Here is a 24,887-nt window from a genome sequence, read left to right as displayed (position 1 = left end):
ACAGCTCCAGAGGGTCAAGCAATATTTAGAGTTTATTATATCTTTGGTTGACTCCTGCAACGGTGCACTTTCTTGCCTTCTCTCGATGTACTTACGATGTAAATCGAGAGCCATATTGTGGAACTATGGATTTAATAACTGTAAAAATAAAAATAGTAATTAGTAGGTACTTATAATATAATATGTATACTGTATGGTATTCAAGTATAAAAATAGACATTTTTGCACGTATTTATTAACCATATAATTCAGAATATAATTATTATTGAAACAACTATATCGAATACCGAAATAAAATCGTTTTCATTAGGTACCTTAAAAACGTATTTTGTAAGGTTTTTATTCATTTAATATTTGAAATTAAAAAATATATTATTTATATACTTTTTTATATCAAATATAATATTATACATTAATACCCATTATGTATATTCCTAGTAATATCAACTTAATATTTTATTTATAAATATTAAATGCAATTTACTAATGTAAAACTTACAAATAGATAGAAGAAAAACCATTGAACGGTTATTTTATTTATGTAATATGTGTTATTAATTGTTTATTAAGTCGTTTTCACGGACAACGCATAGTATAAGATATATTTGACAAGAGTTTTGATCTTCAGAGGTTTTCCGCGTATTTTTTCAATATTTTAATTTTTAATTAAATAAATTATCAAGGCCTAACATGATAAAAATCGTATATATATATTTTTATACAATAATTTTGAATTGTCTGCAATATTGCCGCAGTTATAGCACTCTTATGATAATAATTAATAAGCCGGATTAAGATTTATATATTATAATATATTATATTGTTTTATATAATGCTATTTTGTTTGCTGTGTTCGTGAATAACGTTGTAGGTATGTTGTAACAAACAGCTGTGGCTGTTATATTTTTGCATATTTTGAATGACATGCATATTATTGCATATTATTTTAAATGCGTAAAATATAAGATGCGTATCATATACGAAAGGTATATTTTAGCAATTTGGATTGATAAGAAAATAATAGAAAATAGAATATTATATATCCAAAAAATAACCAAGTATTTAATTTACTGTACCTAGGTATTATATATTTTAGGCACCTATATTAATTTAATTTATATTTTATCTCAATTGTCATACTTATATTATATATACTATTATCTATTATATATATATATAACTGTTATAACTGAAACAGTAGATTAGATTTAATATTTAAGATTATTTTACAACTATACACTACCTTCAGCAGAATTAGTAGGTATGTGGTTTGAGTATTTGACATAGTCGTGTGTATTGTGAATGCGTTTCGCGTTTTTACTTTTTAGTGAAAACATTTTAAACACCTGACCATTGTTTGATTTTATACTTTTGCGCGGTTTAGAGTAATATTTTTTAGATTTTAAAACTATTTTAAACATTTGCATTTGCATTTTAAGTGGAATATTTTTTCGCATTTTTCATTTTATTTTTATAAACTATCATAGCTCTACTTCTACTAATAACTAATAAGTATAGAAATACCTACTAGTAATCATATTATTGAAGCAGTAATCACGTAAATATGTATAGATAATATAATTATTGACTTTCCAGGAAGCAGGTAGCATTTGTAATTTAAATAATAATATTAGTAAGATATTTGTTTCAAATATCATCAATTTCTAAACGCAATTTGGCTTTCTTTTTTGAATTACATATGTAATAAATTATGACAGTGATCTAGGTATATTATTTAATTATTTGTTTTAACACGAGTGTCACTTAATTTATAATAGCAATAAGCATATAATATTACAGTAATTAGTATACCTACATACAATAGAAGCGAATAACACGTTGTTGTATATTTACTTAACAATAGATAGAAAGTTAGAATTATAATAATTAATATACAGCTATTAATATTACTCAAGAAACACAACTATTTTAAACATAACCATGAAATATAATTTAAAAAGCCGAACAAGATCCGTCTCTAATAAGAATTTATATCACATAATCGCTCTTGTTCCCGCAATACCTATATACTCATAGTTTATGATAACACAGTAAAACCAATACATTCTTTAATTCACTGATGACCTTAAGTGTGAGTTTCTATGACTAATATATATTATATTTATAATATAACTACGTGACTATGCTGTATTTATTTAGATTAGTTAATAACCAAAAGTCTAATCATAGACGTTATCTGTGTGATGAGGGGGGGAGCAGTTGCCCTGCAGACATATTATAGAGAATGTGACAAAGATTTGTTTTCCCCAATGTTATAAGCACTAATTTATTGTTAATTAGTAATTACAACACATTCATTTTTATTTTTAATGCATAATAGGTACATTATTTTTTTTTGTGTGTTATACATTTTATGAAAATTACATAAATATTTAGTTATGAGGTATTGTCATTAGGGTAACAAAATGTATAATGATTGTATTGCCGTATTGGTATACTTTAGATATATGCTTATGAATAGTTTAAGAAACAACAAATGCAGATACAGTGAGTACCTAATACTAACTTAATCATTTTTCAATAATTTAACAATTTTTCAAAACATCATAGAATGTATAATTTTATTATTGGTAAAATAGTTGAGATATAGAAAAGCATCACCTCCTCTGCAACTTCCCCCTCCCCAACCATCAACTAAGTACTCCAAGTTAAGCCACAGGTCTAAAATATGTCTAGTAAAATCGTAACATTCAACTGGGTTGTTATTACTCTCTAATCATTTAATACCAACCAAATTGGCCAGGGAAGTAGCTCTGTTGCAACATAGGTTTGAATAATATATCTTTATTCTCCTCTCCAAACCTTTATTGTTATGAGAAACCTTGTACATATTTCATTTTCAAGATTTTGGGCTTTGAAACAAAACAATTTTTCAACATAAATCAAAAATCAAATTTTTAAAAGTAGACATTTTCAAATATTTTATACCTACTATATACATACAACATGAGTTACAACATTTTTAAAAACAACAAAAAATTACAAGAATAATAAAAAAAAAACCAAAACAGTTTGAAAATTTAGTATAAGATCCAACATAGGTTCTTGTTATTTCATTTTAATATATTAAAAACACAGCCCGATTTTACCTAACTGTTTTATTTTTCCACAACCACTGACAATTTAAGGATATGCAAATTGTAAATTAGCAAATGCCATGTTTTTGTCAAACTTTAATTTAACCTAGTTTATCATTAACAGCATTACTCCTATTTTTATTGAAATAACTAAGATGTAACTTCAATATTTCATTAAAATATTAGATAAGTACACTTAAAAAAAAGAGATTACTTCGTTCGCCGTTATATTTGTTCATATCTATAGGTAACTACTTAGTTTTATACAGAAAATACTCAAACAACAAAAAATTCTTCACACACATAAAATATGTTCATAAGTGTTAATTTGTGTAATATACACATTAGTTAATATTTATAATAGATTTTAGAGATATTATGTAACAGTTGAATATAGTACATTCATACATACAACTCTGTTTCCGAAAATGTCAAAATTGTTGTTGCCGTACACTCATATTATTTTCAATGGCAAAACATACCTACATTTGGTTTGCTACTAAACCCATCTGTAGCTGATGTATAAACTATTTTCGAAAAATACCTACCTCAATGTGCACAATTTACTCCCATAATTAAGAAAATATGACGCCCGGAGATAAATCCCTAGGTTTTTCCACCCTAGATCCGACCCTGAATTTAGAGACAGGACCAGTTGCTCCTAAAAGCAATTTATATTTTAGTGTCAGTATACCATTGCGCTGTTTACATTTTACGATTGGTATATCATTTGCACTACTTATTTTTACCGTCAATATATCGATTTTTAAAAAACACAAAAATTATACTGGCTTGCGGCCATATGCATTATATCCCATAATTATATCGAGACTCTTACGAAACACCATTATTTCATCATTGTCATCTAAAGTATTAATTAGAGTGATTATTAGACGAACACAAGTTCTAATTATACTAACTTTCATGTACTAACTATTGACAAACATTAAGCATATTTTTTTATTAAATTTGAAAAAAGCTATATATTTAAATACTGATAACTTTGAATAATTTTTATTAATACACATTTTTATAAATATAATATAGTATAATAATATAAAGAATAATATTATAATAGTGATTTATTTAATTGTAATATATATGTATGTAGGTGAGATTATAAATATATGACTGAGGTCCCCCCTTGTTCATTGTAATACAATAAAAATAATGTTATGTGCTATTGAATAAAATAAATATTATTCAGCACAATTGGTAGATGGAACGTTAATTTTAAGGACAGTAAAATGGTACACTCCAGAATTTAGATTTAGTGTAATATGGTTAATTTTAAACTTAGTTTAAAAGTTATAACAATTAGAGATGTGAGGACTGTAAATTTACCAAGTAAATTTTTACTGGTACAGAAATTTATTGTAAATTTTACAAATTTTTTTTATCCAAAAAAATATTATGTGGCCCCTCTAATCAAACGCAATCAAAATGCCTATCTCGAACTGTAAAGAGATAAATTTTTCACAGCAACTGATAATAAATACCAATGTGAAAATTATTACACTAATCATATTTTCTATTTTTTTGACACTGTATATAAGTTAAAACTTAAAAGTAAATAAATATAAACGATTTCTTTTAAAAACTTATAAAAAAAATAAAGGATATGCTTCTTTAATTTTGATAGTTTAATTTAAATTATTTATTAATTGTATTATGAATAATTAAATATTTAGAACATGTACCTCCTGCAGATACAAAACAACAGATCCATTTTTAGTTCTTTATTGTTATTATTAGAAAGAATTAAATTAGTAAAGAATACAACAATAGAAATAACAATCATATTTACTAATAAAAAAGACGCATCTAAGATATTTTATTGTTTAACCTGAGATTCTATTTTATCATTTTTATCACTTTATTGGTAAATTTACCATTTTTTTTTTTTGTTTTTACGTACATTCTTCATATATAAGAAAAATAGAACTTAGTAAAATAGTAAATAAACAAAATACATAACCAAAACAATTACTGAATTAGTTTATTACCAACCTGTTTTAACTTATATTAATTTAACGGATGCAACTAGTGTTTAATTGAAATAAAAAGATGCATATCCAAAACAATTACTGAATTAGTTGATTACCAACCTATTTTAACTTATATTAATTGAAAAGATGCAACTAATGTTTAATTTAAATAAAGAAAATAGGTACATTATTTCTACTTTATAACATTTAATGAAAATATTTTGGTTCTTACCTCATTTATGTAAAACTATGAGTGATTACTGTGTAAGCGTTTAGAATGAAACTTCTTTAATGAATTACCGTAACGGAATGATCGCGAGTTTGAATACCTAATGACAAGTATTCTACACAGATATGGTACCTACCTATTAGAAAAATAATAAAATCAGAGCCGTCCGTATTTTAGTGGGGATTTCAGGATCATTTCACCCCCTCCACCAATCGAAAACTTTCATAATTCAATTATGTTTCATTGTGTCTAATTAATTCAATTTTAGTTATTATATAAGTTGAAAGATATTTTAATAATTCATATTATATTCCAGAAACTATTTGATATTTTACCATATTTTTATAAATCCAATGGAAATAGGCTTACCCAAAACGGTTTTATTAAGTTAATGATTATTTCCAGTTGTCTACCTATTTTCTCAATAAATAATGAAATAATTAAAAAATATCACACATTTAATTATTTAAAATACTATCATCTGCCATCTATGTTTATTTCAAATTTATTTTATGAGATAACTAAAACACGTGACTTAAAATATTTTAAAACTAAAATGATGGTAGACAAAATAAAACAAAATAAAACACACACACACACACACACTTACATTTAAGTAAAATTAATACGTTTTTATGTTGTTTTAGAATCTAAAAATATTAACATGCATAGGTATAAAAAGTGATATGATCATACACAACTCGAGTTTTATTTATTTATGTGTCCATTAAATAAAAAAAAAATTTTCCTTATACCATAGGTCGGATATACTCCGTATACACAAGTACATTCAAATGGGTCACGAGGGAATGGCTATAACCAACTCATTGCCATATTATTATACTTACCTACCTACGTGATTTAGCGCATCCAAAAATGTATGTTTTTGTTTATATATCTTGAATAATCTTTTTTATCTTTTTCGTGAAATGCGTCTTCATATTATAATTTATACTGCGTATTACTGTACCTATATACCTACTGTTTAAGAAATAATTGAAATGTGTACATAATAAGTGTAAGCACATATTGAGGAGAACTTTTCAAGAAATATTTAGACATTTGCCAGAGTGGTAATAGGTCTTTGTTTTTAACTAAATAGACACTCATAAACGATGTCCAATATATAATAATTAAATTCACCGTATGATGACTATAGGTTAACGAACATCTAAGCTTCTCTTGCAGATAATGATTATTAACAATATTATTTTTATTTAATTTACTACCACCATCTATTGTATTATTGATTATCATATATTAATTGTTTTTGTTTACTTAATGTTTGTGTTTAATTGTTCACTTATATATTGTAAATTGTAATCATAACATTCTATTACATATTAATATACTATTATATTAGGCACCAAGCCGGTTATAGCCTTATAGGTATCAATAATATTAACATATTATAGGTACTTAAACTATGTGTTTCGCAAAACTAATTAATATTAATAACTTATAAATATGTTTATATTTTATAATCTGTAGAGTCTATTAAATATCATTTTAATTATTATATATTTATAAAATATTTAAATGTATTGCTTTTTTAACTTACACTAGAATAATCACGTGGTCGTGACTGTTACACACAATTTTAAATACATAAAATGGCACTATAATTACCTATGGGTTTTTATTCATTATTTGACAATAAGTCGTTATAGTTTCGTAACCAAATTTCACTCCACTCAAAAAATAATGAATCGAATACCTATACATCATTGCATCATTAAATTCATATAGGTACGATACATTTATAAATGCACGTATACACACTGACGTCCGTCTTACTTCTCGCATTTACGTGTGTAAGACGTATATAAAAGAAATTCAACAATACAATAATATTGTCATGGTCACTATACTATCTTACCTACGTTGTATAGGTCGCCGCACCGATAGTATATTATGTATTGTTATTGCTTATATTAGTCCAATTTTAAAAATTGTATTTTTTATACTCATGTTATTTTGGATTAGAATAATTATTATAAACGTGATGGTGCAATCCTTGAAAAATGTAATTTCAGTCGTATAAGAAAATATTATCTGCCCCACACCTATAACATTATAAAATACAAACAATAATCGAGTGGACCAAATTTAGATTTTATATGTGATATCGTGTGAGTCTACCCGAGAGCCACAATGGTCTCTGCGACAACTGGTTTTCGTGATTAAATAGGGCACATTCACTGTCGGCCGTTTAATCAATGAATATTTTTCGTTATTAATCTTGTGATTTTTGCTTTCGTAAAAATTAAAAAATGATTTATATCAACAATTTTAGCTTTCCTTATTGATGTTTGGAAGAAGATGCACATATTTCTACATAATATACCTACATATGACTTGCAAATACGTATTTCCTTTTTACTTAAAAATAACACTACATTTAATTTGTCTATGATTCGTCTGGAAGTCATATATTTTCTTATATCTCCCTGGAAAAAGTCCACAACATCTGTTGGTAAATTCTCTACAGTTATTTGTTTTTTAAATGTTCATTTGAAATTTTACGACATAGGTAGGTACACCATTCAACCAGATTATCTAGATTGTAGATGAATCGTCTACCTCCCCTTATTAGGTTACTGGATCAATAATTATTATTGTTGGGCAAAATAAATAATTTTTAATATTATTCTACTCGTCAAAACAACAGTGCTTATTATAATGATTCTTTTTTCTTGATCCAACATAATAGGTACCAGCTATAATATAGTATATATTATGATATATGTTTTTTAAATTACTTATAAGATACATAGATATGTTTTTTGCCTGTAGGCTTTCTGGACGACAAATAATTACTGTAATTACTATTTATTATTATTGTTTTTTAACGACTCTTTGTCTTAAATTGTTTTAAATACCTAGTTCAACAATTTTGGCTTCGATTTATAAGATATATGTTTTTTTTGTTTCTGTCCTGATCCATCACCTTTCGGGGAAGTAAATATGCTTCGATTTTATATTTCAACTTCTTTTTATATCCCCATTCTCTGTACAATAGATAAACCTATTAATTCTTATAAGTTATAAGTACCTACCTATATCATTAAGAAAAAAAACACTAAGTATGTGCGTAAAAAGTTATTAAATAAGCAAGTTCGATGATGGGCCTGTGGTAGTTTTGTGACTGTAGGGGACGGTGGCATTTTCTTTTTTAGGTTCTGAGCGGAGAAATTATAGTGTATTGATATTACAATTTACAACGATGTTTGTTATTTTTTTTTGTCGGTGTACACGAAAAATAGTTAGAAAATGCTTCTTTTTTAACTTTGTGGGTGTTTTGTGAATTCGAATAAAATCTACTTAGTACTTTTAAGAGGTAAAATTAAAGTAGGTAGTTTTCATAAGCTTCGGAAAAAACAAACGTGACAGACAGACAGACAGACTGACTTTTACATTTATAATATTAAGTATGGATTTATTATCTATAACCAATGACAACCCGGTGTTTCCCATGAAAAAATTAACAAATATAAAATATAGTTCTCTACAGGTGTATCTTTTTGTTAGTACACATAGTTCACGAGCAAATTGCGTCGGTATACCTCTCTTTGAGAACTCATCCGATCGATATGAACAATATGCTTGTGGCGGATTGGATATTGCACTATATTTTCGAACGTGGTTCAAACTAGCTACTCTATAAACTTTCTTGATATCTCTATGAAAAGTTTGAAATTTTCATAAAAATCGGTCAAGTAGATTTTTAGTAGGCACATACATGCATTCAACCCTCATATTTGTTTTAAGATGATTTTATGCATGCTTTTACCTCATCGGCCGGAGTAACCAATGGCAACTATTTTTACCTATACAAAAAAACTCATCTTCTACTATTACTATTATAATCAGTAACCAATTATTTACCAATGACAACCATTTATAGACAAACGAACATTTTCTATTTTTGAAACTAAAAATCCTTGTGTGAGCACTTCTTTAAGATGCGAAATTTTAAAAAACTTTAGGGCACTCCTATCTGTTGATATGCAGCTACCATAACAGTTTCAAGTCTATAGCTATCATAGTTTAGACTCTACGTTTATCAGTCAGTCAGTCGGTCAGTACACATTCGATTATAATATATATATATGTATGAATATAGATATAGATTCGGCAGATTCGCCTATAATATTAATGAGAATAACATAGATAATTGGTTACATTTTCTGTGAACCAACATATTTTTTAAAACCAAAAAGTTATACATTACATTTTAAGATGTAATTTTTTTTTGGGGGGGGAGGATATGCTCCGGGGCAAAACATTTCAAATACGGCCCTGGATATAATATCATTGAATTCAAATTCAATATATCTATTACAGTGCCCACTTTTTTTTATTACTTGTATTTTATTTAATAAAACACTGCGCACCTAATTATAGAGTATTATAATTTATAAATTAAGCACGTATGTATGTTTAAGTCTGATGAATACAACAATATTTCCATGTTCCACTTACTTGGTACTACACTACCATGTATAGATACTACCAATTATTAGTTTTATTTTCACAATATTTATATTGTTCAGCTTTTACAGGGCGTTCATTTCATAGTGATGTTAACGAACTGCTATCTTCTGTTTTCTTAATATCTCAATTAGTAAAAGTACCTAGTGTGTACTCCATCTGAGTCCATCTTTAAAACACTGAGTACCTATACTTTAAGCCAGTGGTCCCCGATAGGTGGTTCTTGACCAGTGTTTGACTGGATGACCAAGGCGCAGACACTATTGTTCATGGCTCCGTAGGGAAATAATTGTTTCTTCCTTTTCATGTTTAAACCAAATTGAAACGCATACGTACGCAGAAAGCTAGGAACTCTTGTAAGCATAATGTACGAAAAGAGGATCTAGCCCAATTTAAGTCTTAGCTTGGGGTCCGTAGATTAATGATAATCGGGAACCACTGCTTTAAACAAACAATTCATGATTTTTAAGATATTAAATAGATACCTAAATAGTGTTAAATTTCGTTTGTTACCATTATCTTAGTTTTTTATGAGTTCCTATCAAACAATAGATGCAATTATATGAATAATATATTATTATATTTTAATGAAATGGTTGCCTATTACGATGAATGCGTCGATGATCCCATACTTGGGTACCTCTAAACCACTATAGAGAGTACAGGAGACTAATAGGTACTATATGATAATGTAATATAAAATATAGACAAACCATTTATCAATTATTTTGTGTCAATCTACACTACTTGAATGAACGTTCATAGTTATTTCTGGGTATTTTACTGGTTTTGACGGTCTAGTTCAATCAAACAATACAATTTATTTTATTGGATACTAAAATATCAGATTGTTCACAAAAGTATGTTCTATGTAAACGAAATTATAACGAAAAGTTAGGCACCACGTAATATTAAAATAGGTATGAGATATAATTTATCAGTACAACTGATGTTTTGATTTTTTTTGTTTTTAGGTTAAAAACCGTAATAATGACATTGGGCAAAACCGTCCTTGAGTGAAAAATAAAAATACTAATTAACGTAAATATTCAACGACCTTAAAAATATTTAGTTGCATTCAAGAATTATACATATAAATTTTGAGATTGTCTAACCTTAGTGATTCTTTTTTCTTTGAAAATTTCCAAAGTTTGCAGAATGAATCTCTAAATCAAAGCCCGCAGTCTCTGTAGGGTGTGATATGATATACAATGTAATCTTTGTGATCATTATTACAATATTTAGTGGGCTAATTATTAAATAAAGTAATTTATCATTAAAATGTAGATATATATTATTTTTTTTTTTTTATTAGGTATATAATCTTATAATATATCTACTATAAATATTGTCTTTAGCGCGTATAGTATGGACGAACTAACACGGTATAATCGTGCCCAACTGTTTATAATCTGAAAAAATAACAAATGCAATATGAAGGTACTTGAATACATTAAGATTTGAGATGGATAAAATATGTCTCGCACTCTCGCAACCACGGTTAGCGTCAATCAGAAATATAGTAGGTAGGTACCTACTAGTAAAAACATTATTAATACAATTAGGTATTTTATATTATGCACAAGTATAATAATGAACAACGATAACAGTTAACAATATTGCTACAACCTTCATTAAATTATAAAATGTAATAATAATATTACTTATAGATATTTCGAATGCAGCATAATATTAAAACATTTTAGATTCTTGGCTAACTTCAGCGGATAGTGATTAATAATATACCTACGGTTTTCAATGATGCGTAGGTTTTTTTTCACTAGGTAGTAGGTAACCTTTTGGCATTGTTTTTTTTTTTAAGATATTAGTCTGGTACAATTTACTGAGATACCTACCTGTTGATCGCATGTCAAACCAAACAACTCGGATAAGTATATAGATCTACTAGCGACCGCTAGACCACGCACCTTAAATCAATGGCGTATATTGTTTTAATATATATATTATTATTTATTATAACACGGAAACATTTAAAAATGCAAATAAAAGTAATAATTACGACATATTTTCTTTTAATTGCTTTACAGGCACAAGACATTATTTATTCATTTATTTATTTCTTCAAATATAATATAGTCCTATTAAAATGTAGTAATATTATCATCTAAGTACTAACAAATTGTAACATAATAGTATAATGTTATATAAACTAAAACTCGATATATTATGAAACAACATTATATCAAATATATTTTATATTATAATATTTATATTTATATTATATATACAATATAATATATATATATTCCTACTAAACATTATAATTTATAATTTGTAAATCGTCTGTACAAAGAATGTGGAAACAAGGATAAACATGTATACCAATGTAATTTTCAAATGTTTTTGGTAACATACATTTATAATCAATAACTGCAGTCTGCAGCTCACTTATATATTAATTCTTTAATAATTTATTAGTTCTTACCTACCTATAATTTAATATTCATAATTTTCATTGTTTTTAATATATCAAAATGTTATTTTTCCATACTGTTGTGGCTATTAAAATTGCCATTTTCCTGTTGGTGTTTTTTCCTTTGTAAGTCAATATCCATGAACATAACTCTGGAAAATTGTTACAGCAAGAGCGAGCTTTTATACAGATATAACCACAGATAATATTTACCTACTTAGTCTGTGTTATAACGTAATATCTGAACTAAATATTTATTATAATTAAAAATAATGACGTAACTTGATAGTGTGTGGTTTTTATAGTAAAATTTAATTAAATCTATTGTATACCTAACATAATTCTAAAAACCCTTTCAATTGTACGAACAATGTAATTTTTAAAAAAAAATGTGTAAATATTTTACATCATGTATCTCATAAACTTAATAACAATAAATTGGCCCTGCACCTCGATGCGCGACGCATCCATGTTGCGTCACAGACACTAGGAATAATTCAGAGTTATAGAATAAATATTAGGATTATTTTAGGAGGCACTACACTAGTTGGGTCACAAATAATTTTTGATAAATATTACACGGTGTCGGGCAGGGCCATAGTCACGTGGGGGACAATCCTCCTTAAATTTTGAAAAGTATATAAATGTATTTACAAACATTTAAAACTACCAAAATATTTTATTGTTACCTTTAACCTTTTGGAACAGTAAAAATGCTTTTATTTTCAACTTCAATAACTTTTCTGGTAGGAAAATGAATCTAGTTGGTACTTTTGAGTTTGAGGTGTTAAAAGTAAAACATTCCTAGTGCCTACTTTTCTTTGTAATAGGAAAAACAAAAAAAGTTTTCGACAAAATCATTTTTCTTATTTTGTTATACCTAATTTAAATACGAATGATCTTTATTAAACCGATATAATATATATCCGATATATTATAATAATTGTCTATAGATATTGGTATATTTTTGGATCTTTTTGAACTACCTATTTATAAACATTTGAAAATTGTCTTATCTTATCGATAAAAATTTTTCACTCGGTCAAAAAGCTTACAATTTTTACGTTCCTCATACATTTTTACAAAAGCAATTTAAAAATATTAAAGATACATAGAAACGATTTTTTTTTTTCATAAGTATTTAAAACACAAGTTTTGACTTGCTAACAAGACTTTGACTAACATAATAGATTCGACAAAATCAGGAAAATTTGTAATTTATTTTGTAGGTAAAAATTTATAAAATGTGAAATGTTTATAACTAAAGCTAGAAAATTGAATACGGGGTTAGTATAGATATTCTGAAAGTTTGTTTCTAAAAAATATAAAAATATAAGTTATTATTATTGACATTTTAAGTTCAAAATTGACAAAATTATAAAGATATTCAAAGAATATAAATTTAAATTCATTTTTTGGAATTAAATCAACCGTAATACTAAGTAAAATAAATTACTTCAATATCAATATAATATATACTTAGCGATATAGGTTGTCAGGTTGATTATCTATTTCGCTCAGAATCGTTTTTCGTAAGCAATGATTATAGGTATCATTGAATTAAAATTGAACACATATTATCTTACATTACACTATTACAGTGACTTACTTAATGACGAGGTAGGTACACTCGACACCTACTTTGCTGTACAGTAGGTATAGTGGTGGTGACCTAGTCCCTCTTTTCCACAGTATTGGCTATTGCTAATAATGTAAAAGTGTAACATCGGAGAATTAAAATTCCATCGTGTTTATCATTGTTTCAGTTCGTATTTTTAAATTTTTATCACAAATTCACAAATAATATTGTGTACCTATACAAATGTATATGATAAACAAAATAGGTTATTCTACAATGTTGTCACCTTTATAAAAACTAATATTAGGTACCTACCTACATAAAATGATAATAACTATTTGCAACGACTTATACGAAGCATAACTATTCATAATCGTTGACCATTACACTAAATTCCATTGGAATAATGTTTTGATAATTACCTATATGGTATGTACCTATTACACAATATAATATTCTATATATATAATATACATGTACGTGAATGAGTAAAAAATTTTACCCTATAGGCTATAATTATGTTACACACTGACCAATTATTACATTAGGTTAGATTTTTGAGTACGTAAACATGGTCGTGATGTAATTAATTTTTTATAATTATAATTTAGTTATTAGAAAAATAAAAATTCGTAAATATTGCCATTTTCAAAATTGAAAATCATCCTAACTAGTAACTTAACATTTTTTTTACTCTCATTCAAGGAGCTTATACGTACATCCAATGTTTTTTTCAATCATTCTCATAACACATTATATAGTATATAATATATAGTACCATATAGTACTATATATTTTTTTACACTGATACTTTGAAATAAATAAAAATAGTAATAACTAAAATATTATCAAATCAAGGTACGCCAACCAATCGCAAAATATATCTCATAATAAATACTCATAAGAAAAATATATATTGTATATTATTTAATATTTATTACTTATTATCCACTACTTTAATCTTCTATATAATATACATTATACCAGGAGTGCCCAAACTTTTTTGATTAAGATCTATTGAAGTATATTTTTTTCTTTTAGTGTAAAAGATTAATGTAAAAAAAAATATTTTATATTTATAATAAACATACTTATATAAATAATTTAACAGGTGTAAAGTTATCTAAAATTAGTGTTTCATATTAAATTTCTAAATAATTTTAAAACGTATTAACATTATAATGTTGATATAGAAGCGTGTCGTTGCATATTGTGGCCAGTTACTTAATAATAATAACGGTAATAGTCGCTATAACTGCCAAACGAAGACGCTCTAATTAAGTCTAAATTATCATCAGCATTATTCAGCAATTATAGCTCGGTACCTACTACCTATTCAGCTCTTATAACTCTCATGTGAGGAAATGCCATTTCACACTAACAGGTTAGTCTGAAATATTTTATGTATTTAATAACTGTATCAACTAAATGACAAATATATAATAATAATTAATAAATTCTAACGAGGGAGATTGACTTAGAAATCGTCCAAAATCAGCCAGTCGATCGCGATCGACCGTTTGGCCATCTCTGCACTATACAGTGTGATCCATTTAAGTGTTTACGGGTTGAATAGAGTAGCGGAGTAGTGGACAACATTTTGCTAGATACCCCTGTACGGCTGTACCACTCTATACTCCGCTCATCTAAACTTTACAATTGCTTTTACGTTATAAATTTATAATTATAACTATAAATTAAGTTATAATTGTCCGAATTTAAACTTTATAGATTTAAATACTCCGATTAATACTCCGCTTCGGAATATGAAATTAAAAAAGTATGGTCTCATACAAAAAATTAAAAACTTAAAAATTATAACAATACAGAGTATTAAAAATATCATGGTTTTTCAGAAAATATGCCGTTTTAAACTGACATAAAATTATGCAAAAAAATATTTTCAAAAAAGTTGTAACTTTTTGAAATAATGAGTACAGACTACTGGATCACACTATAAATGGATATACGTTTGTATGGGGCTTATATACTTGGAAACTACAGAACCAATTGGCACGAATAGTGTTTGCTTACATTTTATTACCCGGTTATTGGGCCACAAATTAAATAGGTATATATTTTAAAACGGTACCCAGAGATTTGGGACATATATGTATAAGACACAAAAATATACGAGTATAATACATTTATTAATTACAGTAAATCATTTTTTTTTAATAAAATATTACAACTTAGAAAAGCTCACTCTGCGAGAGTGCTAAATTTCCTGTTCCCAAATGTATTTGAATACAATTTTATTGCAATAAACTATATTATAATTCCAAATACGCATTTTAAACATAATTAACACTTATTGGTAATATATTTTGCCTAGTATGAATCTTTATTAAATACATATATGATATATAGGTACAAAAAGTAGTCACCTGTCCTAATATCAACAATCGTAATTAGGTTTCTCAATACAAACAATCGTAACTTTATATACACTATAACTACGGATAATAAATCACGCTGATATTATAGCACGGTATTTAATGTTTGTTCATTATTCCTCCGGTCGAAGTCGGGTTATTGTTTATACAGCTAGTATTTAAATACAATAACCAATGCTATAGTATATAATAATTAGAAAGTTAAGAAAAAAATGAATGATCTGATTATTATTATATCTACCGTTTTTTGTCCGCCGTAATTATCTTTAAATTATTATTTTTTTTTTTAACAGTTACTATTACACATACATTGGTAGGATAAATTTCCAATATTTTAAAAGTGTCATATATTATAAACAATAGTGTTCATAATTTGGTATAATAATATGCATTCTTAACGTCTTACCTGATGAAGTGATAAATTCGTTTTAATAGAAGATATTTATCAGAATATTATTCTATTCAAATAATTTTCATGGGTGATTTTGAGGTTTATCAAAATAACGTAGGAAATCTTATAAGTGAAAATATGAATTTTTTCATTGTTGTTATCCTAGATAATTTAAATTTACATACATTTTTAGTAAATAATGATTCGACATTTTAAACCTATATGAAACGAAATTGTACGTTAAATGAAAAATAAAATCACAGATTTAAATAAATGTACCTATAATAATTATATAATATGAATCATTATTATTTATTATTATAATTAATAAAAAAATTTCAAAATATTTTAGTTTCTAAAGTTTTAGGAAGTTTTTCTATACGTTTTAGAACTATTTGCCTATTCTATGATTTTAATAACATTTATCACTATACCAATTCACATTTCACATACATTTACTTTAAGATTTTAATTCATAGTACCTATAATTAAATTTAGGATAATATGGTAACATAGAAAGTTAGCCATGATTAATATTTATTTAAGTAAAAATAATTATTATTCAAATCAACGTGTTCATAATGTTGAATAATTATTTCTACCACAGGGCTATTAGACTATACGACTTACCGTATACTATATAATCATAACGATATTGTGAAGTATCACATAAACGTATAAAAACCTTGAGTATAGGTGCCTGTAAATAACTATGGAATAAAAATAATTTGCATAACATCGAATTTTAGTTTGATAGGGAAAATGCGAAAAAAAATCAAATGCTATGATAAGAATATTAGATGAAATACATTTAGGATTTTTATTCTTCAAGTTCATATATTCTGATATACCAAATTTGTAGTAACAATAATTATGATTAAAAAGTGTTATATAGTATAATTAACATCGGCTTTTTAATAACATAATATTATAATAATATGAATAATGTACCTATAATATATTATATTGCTAATAGTTTTATCAGTGAAACGCGTACAGTGGTTTTTATGATGTTTACATTGGAAGTAAAGTCATATAATATACCTATAATAAAATAAAACTATTCCAAAAACTTTAAGTAGGTAATCTATGCCTATAAATTAAAAATTCATTATGAGGTTAATTTAAAGGTAGTTTTTTATTGTTTGTATCCATGTCGAAAAACTAGGAAAAAAGTAAAAATGAATGTATTTGAAGCCTTTACCTATTCCAGCAAAACCTTGACTACTTATTTGTAGCCAAGTGATTGATCATTGCTTTCGAATAAATGTAATATAATAATAAAAACGATTATTTCGCCAAAATGGACAAATATAGCGATCAAGAATGCCCACCACTAATAATACTAATAATATTATCTGACATACCTTGCCCGTATAAGGCAACTAATTTTTATGGCAATGAAAAATTATTATTAAACAATAATCGCTTAACATATTATTATATTTTTGATTGTTAAATTATTACTGTAATTTTAGGAGGTACTTTCTGAGTTGAACTCATTAGATTACATATTATTACGTGAAAAAACGTTCTTTCGTGTATAGCCAATTGAACGTTAGTAAATAATGAACAAATGACTTCGTTTATGGATAATTACACAGTATTAATAAATTATACACTAATTTACTTCTACATGTGTGACGTGTGTGAGTGTACAGTTAAATGTTTTAAATATTTTGAAGTGTTATTTGTCAATCAATATTCACGTTTTATATACAAATTTATACTACAATGTACCTATATTACAATATTTCGAAACAAAAATTAATTTTATTCGGTACTATGTGTCCATATAATATATATTATATTATGTTCCATGCAGACTATACTTCTATACTGTTATGTAAACATTGAATACGTTGTACATAAAATATTATGTACTTATTATTCAATAATAGCGCCTCATGTACTCGCTTAGGTATGTGTCATTTCAAACATAATAATCTACCGTTTTGGTGGTTAATATTTACTTTTCTAGTTATGTAATGTTAACGACTAAAAGAGATAGAACATTAAGTATCGTGACTGTATACAATTTGATTTCTAAATAATTCACTCTCACGTTAATTCCTAAGAATTTTAGCTGTTTATGTTAATAATCCTGTACACATTATAATTTGACACTTGCGTTACCCCAAATACTGACCAATGACTATCATACTGAATTAAAACATATATAATAGTACTTTAGAGCCATGCGGTATATATAGGTACCTACATACTCGCGGTCATATCAATAATTACGAATATAAAAGATGATGACCATGACATGCAGATCTTCATCCATAGGATTGAACTAATTATGTTACTAAATCTCTAATGATCGTAGTGACACACAAAACGATAAAATAAAATACGAATGTATATAATATTATTCTCTTTTACTTTTACTATTTAATTTCCATTAGATCTGAGTACGGTCTGAATCAATATAAGTAAGTACATAAAATTATACCGGGTTAGTGTTTTCTGAAATAATGAGTGTTAAATGGATCGCCCCGTATATTGAGTTAGGTTACTAAATCGCAACGGTAGTAAATTATTGTTAAGTACAAAAATATTCGTGTTTTAATAGTATTCAAATATTGGTTTCTCTTAACGATTCGGGGACCAAACGACGTGACTTTAAATACGTTTTGTTATAAACATAAACGTGTAACCTATTACAGGCTTGTGTACGGCGCCTTGACGTCTAACTACACAATCTGCATTCGAGTAGCTGTATATCACAGACCAGCCGATGTTAAGGAACGGAACGATGAAAACACATGAGAAAATCAATAGCCATTGATTTTGTAACATATACAGATAAGCCATGGACATCATATTGTTAATATTGGAAGCTGTCAGTACTTAGCTTGGGCCTCCACACGAGTTCTCTCAGTGCGGCCCAATATTCATATACATACTAATTTATTATAAATATTATTATTATATAATTATGAAATAAAAATGATAAAACCAATGCTAGTACCTATACTATTTTATATGTATTAAAAACAATTACTATTCAATACTTTTTTTATTATACTATTGGATATGTACCTAGGTATATAAAATAATTACAATAGCTTATTATTTTTCTAAATATAATTTTAAAATCGTATGACTATTGGTAACCTTTTGACAAAAATTCCTTTTTGTGTAGATCACGATACTATATGTAGGTACATCATTTATTAAACTCGTTGATAATGATATTGCCACCGTCATTTTACGTTGTAAACAATCGAACATAAAATCATTCTTCAACCACCACCGCTGTTCAGAGCGAATCCCGGAAAAAAAATCCCTAGACTACGATATTACTCACAAGTCACAACCACGTGCAAATGGTTGAACAAATATTTTTAAACGTTAATTAGTATCTATAATTACCATTTAACACATTATTAATATTTAATTACAAATACGTTTATTATATTATATTATTAAAAAATTATATATTATAAATAATATCTTGTTTTAAATTACGATAATATTTTTAGGGTTGGTCCGATACCTCTTTTTACCGATATCCAATATTCCGATATATGCAACCGATAAAAAAACCGATACCCGATATATTTGAAAACCAACATTTTCAGCATAAACAATGAAAAATATAGCATATAAAAATATTTCAAATGATCGATACGTCAAATAATACAGTTAAAAACATAGTATATAAAAATACTATACAAAATATGGGTAAAAATAATAATAAATATAAATAATTTTTAAAAAATTAACAATAACATTTTATATTACTCTATATTAATACATATTTTATGTTGGTATAATTCTGTAAAAATTAAATCCCCGAAATAAAATATTATGTTTTCAAAACTTCCAATTTTACTTATGATTGTTGTGTGCGGTGTAGTGTATACAATTATACAAATATACTATAAAGTATGAAAATATTTCGAGTGATCGATACGTCAAATAATACAGTTAAAAACACAATTTTCTGAATTCAACAAATATATTTTGTACCTGATGAGTATATATTAACATGTAAAAAAAAATTAAAACATTCTTGTTGACCAATTAAATAAGTCGATCACTCAAAATATTTTTATATGCTATTTTAAATTTTTACTGTAAGTAGGTGTCTCGTGCCTACATCCAATAAATCATTGTTTGATAATTATTATTCTTATTACCTATATTTTGTATAATATTTTTGCGTACTATGTTTTTAACTGTATTATTTGACATATCGATTATTTGAAATATTTGTATATGCTATATTTGTGAACTTGTCAAATTAATTAAATTGAATTACCCATAATATATTATCGTAATTTAAAACAAAATATTATTCATAATATATATTTTTTTTAACAATATAATATAATACAATGTACGTATTTGTAATTAAATATTAATAATGTGGTAAATGGTAAAAATTATAGATACTAATTTATTAACGTTTAAAAAATATCTGTTCAACCATTTGCATGTGATTGTGATTAATATTAGTCTGGGGACTTTTTTTCCTAGATTCGGGGATTTCTTTTTTTATTGCCGTCCAGAGCACAGGACCTGCAAATTGTAACTTATTTGATGCATAAAAACACCCGGCATGGTAGGAAGTCAGTCAATATTGCGGCGGTGAAGTGTTAAACTGAATTTACCACCCAAGGAGAAAATTCTATGGTTTTGTTTCGCCAAGAAAAATAACACTAGATATAATATATTAAAATATATTATTAGTAAAAGTAAATGCGTATAGTTGGGACACATTTGTGGGAAACGTAAAAATGTGCAATGTTATATTATCACACACAGACAACTCACTGACTTAATGGTTCTATATCCCAATACAGGTGCATTATATTTATATGGATTTTTTTTTTACATTTATTTTGTTTTCTACTCTTAGAACATAATAATATATCAGTGCTGCTACTCAGACAGCCGTCCGAAAACGAAATAAATATATGTGGCAAATGAATATGTGATGGAACACGGAAACCGGCATCCGGTACCGCGAAGGTCAACGAATGTACGAAGCTGTGGGACCTATAATAAGACGTGTCATTTGTGAGTTTGTGACGGACATTAGCGATACGCGCAAGATCATCATAAACGATGCGCCGACTTAAGGTGATTTTGGTGACGAGACACAATGTTGTTTGAAATCAATCATCAGTATTCGTTAATGATCGCTTATTGTTCGTTATCCCTAATTATATTTGCTCTCTCCATCTATAAATATTATAATATCTATGATAAAGACCAAATCGTATTATATATTTTTATGCCATATTGCCATTTATTATGTTTCGTACTTTTGTTAACCTAACGATGATTACTTTAAATTAAACTGAGAATATATTTATGGTTGTTTATGATGGATCGAAAGTAAAAACATATAAATGCATTGATTGAATGCTGATTTGCCGATAGTAGTTTCAATAAAAAAAAAAGTGAGCAAATGGGTGTCCCTCTGCTGTATAGTGAGTCACTGTAACGAATGGTGTGTTGATGTTAAATTTGTATTCAATGATATAATATTGTATAAGAAAAACGATTCTTAGCGAAGACGGTCAGACAGCCTATGGTATTACTAAGTATATTTGATGATATTATTATGAATAAAGTAATTTATAAATAACCTATTTACGTGGAACCTTGTTTTAAATTGTCAGTTCTTAGCTTAAAAGTTTAATATTTTATAAAATTATAACTACAAAATAATTATTAAATTATAAATCTGATACATTTTGTGAAAAGTCGAACTTTAAATGCTTATAGAAAAAAAAAGATTGTGCCCATGTATTTTCAATATTTTTCATCTGCTAAAGTAACAATATATCAAGAGCTTTGTAATAAATGTTCAAGTTTTTTGACAAAACAAGTATAGAAAAAAAACTAAACAAATTCAAAATGTACGTAAACAGTTCAAAACGAGTCAAAATATTTTTAAAATGTTATCAAGTATAGGAATTGATAAAATAAACATACGGTATAAATTTCAAGTGTCTACAGTTTTTTGTTTTCGATTTAAGGTGGCTGGAGCGTGACCTATTTTAAGGAGTAATATTCAGGCAGTTCATATAGCATTTATATTTAAGCTATGTTACTGTGTGAGAAGTAAATTGATGTTAGTGTGTGTAATTCGTAAAATGTATTGTCGCGTTCTTGTGCCACCGAGCACAGACGGCTCACTTGCGCATTGAAAACTGACAATGTCAGTCAACAACTCAAAAAGAGTCAAAATATTTTCAAAAATGTATGGAGTATAGAAAATGAAAATATAAACATTCAGTGAAATGTTCATGTATCTACAGTTATTCGTTATTGAACTACAACAAATTAAGAAAATCGCTACATTATAAGAAATTGAATGAATATAATCCGAGTTCTTATGAGTTTCTAACTAAAAATAATTTGCACATTTTTGTCATTTTTACGTTATTTGTCAACAATCAACATTTGAACTTTAAATGCTTATAAAAAGAATTGTGACTACAGATTTTTCATATTTTTCAAATGTCATTGTAGCAGTATATTAAGAGCCTTGTATTAAATTGTCAAGCCTTTTTACCCAACAAATAAAATTTTATTGAAATTCATAGAAAAAAAAAAACTAAAAAACTAGAAACTGAAAATTTCCGTGAACAAGTAAGTTCAAAACAAATCAAAATATTTTGAAAATTTTACTGTGTATAGAAAATGCTAATGGCAAACAACAACTAAAAAAAGAAAAAATTGAGTACTAACAAATAAGATCGAATGGCATTATATAAACTTATAAAATTAACTAAATTACAAAACGTTTATAATGATTACAAAAAATTTAATGACTTGTAAAGGTGTGTAGATACACAATTAATACATAATACAATAATCATTAATAACAGGCATATTATATTCCATGATTACGTATAAGTATAATTATTAAAAGTATATTTGGCTGGAATGCTTTGGCAAACTCAACAAAATTAAGAAAGACATGAATTGGTGATTGTGAACGCGTTAAATGGACATTATTTATACTACCAAAACAAGGGTGTAGGGGAATATGGATTGAATGGTACGCGATTTAAAATCATTTGTATATGAACTCAAATCGATCAATTTTCTTTTATTTATTTTTATTTTAATAAATAAAGAAGTAAAAAAAAAAGCAAAAAATGCCAACGGCACGTAGTGTTCCCAAGCGGTCACCCATCCAAGTACTAACTACGCCCGACGTTGCTTAACTTCAGTGATCGGACGAGAACTGGTGTATTCAACGTGGTATGGTCGTTGGCGATGAATCTCTGGAAAATTATAATATTTAAATAATATACATAACAAAAGATGTTATTTATATTTTTATATTATATTACATTATTTAATTATTACAATAATGTAAACGAATTATAAGTAAATAATGGATTATTAAGTTTAAAATATGATTCTAATATGCTCCGAAAAAGGATAGAACTAACGATGGATGTAGAATATTTCACAATAGTCCGACGGTCTAATTGTTATTGTTGTGGTTTGAAATGATAACTTTTTTTTTTTTTTTTAAAATAGCGTTTATTGAAAATTTACAATCTATACAAGTTATGTACAATGAGTAAATTGGAGGAGGGATGACAATGATGGGGCTGTGAAGGGAAGCTCACAGTTGAGCTACCTTTTAGTGAGTCTTAAATCTAATTAAGTAAGTGTAGTATTTTAGATAAGGTCTCTAGACCAATTTCTGTTAAGTCGGCGGGTGGGGTTGCCAGGAAGATGTTTTGAGTGAAGATTGGATATTAATTTGTTGGAGTGGCCTTGCATTTTGCGGTGAAGTCTTGAGTAGAATGTGGTTGCTGTGTGGTAGATGGATTGTACTTTGAGGTCTTGATGTAAAGTGGCGTTTGTGACATACCAAGGTGCTTTGGCGACCATGCGAAGACATATAGATTGGAAAGCTTGGATTGTCCGAAGGTTTGATGGTTTGGCAGTGCCCCAGAGGGCGATTCCGTATGACCATATTGGTTGGAGGAGACTTTTATATAAAAGTAAACGGTTGGACAGGTTCATGTTTGAGGAGAGGTCTGATGACGTGTAGGCCGGAGTTTAGCTGTTTCCTTTTGTCTTTGAGATGAGGGCCCCAGGTGAGTCTCCTGTCGAGTAGCAGGCCGAGGTATTTGGCTTCTTTTGAGTGGGGAATTACTGAATTGTTGAAAGAAACTTCAGGACAGTCCTTAGTCTGAGGGTGAAGGTGATGTGTGTAGATTTTAATTCGTTTACTTTGATTTTCCAAAATATTTATTGAACTACTGTTTTTCTGTCCTTTTCCCGA

General features: G+C 27.0%; 1 protein-coding gene, 1 long non-coding RNA gene and 1 other non-coding gene across 4 annotated transcripts in view; all 3 read right to left on the bottom strand.

The window, feature by feature from the left end:
* Positions 1–24,887, bottom strand: part of LOC100166286 (fatty acyl-CoA reductase wat) — a 111,651-nt gene that overhangs the window by 10,005 nt on the left and 76,759 nt on the right. The window lies entirely within an intron of this gene.
* On the bottom strand, positions 81–5,699 carry LOC115033882. Of its 2 annotated transcripts, XR_003839218.1 has the most exons (3): positions 5,685–5,699; positions 5,319–5,451; positions 81–138 (listed from the first exon to the last, which is right to left on the bottom strand). It is a non-coding gene; the product is annotated as an uncharacterized LOC115033882 (long non-coding RNA). The 2 variants fall into 2 exon arrangements; XR_003839217.1 differs by lacking the exon at positions 5,685–5,699 and having other exon boundaries at positions 5,319–5,452.
* Positions 23,741–23,859, bottom strand: LOC115033959. Its single transcript, XR_003839305.1, has one exon. It is a non-coding gene; the product is annotated as a 5S ribosomal RNA (ribosomal RNA).

This window comes from Acyrthosiphon pisum, chromosome A1, assembly GCF_005508785.2.
Source record: "Acyrthosiphon pisum isolate AL4f chromosome A1, pea_aphid_22Mar2018_4r6ur, whole genome shotgun sequence".
Taxonomy (NCBI): domain Eukaryota; kingdom Metazoa; phylum Arthropoda; class Insecta; order Hemiptera; family Aphididae; genus Acyrthosiphon; species Acyrthosiphon pisum.
The sequence above is the reverse complement of the archived record's forward strand: the minus strand, read 5'-3'. Positions and strand labels throughout refer to the sequence as shown.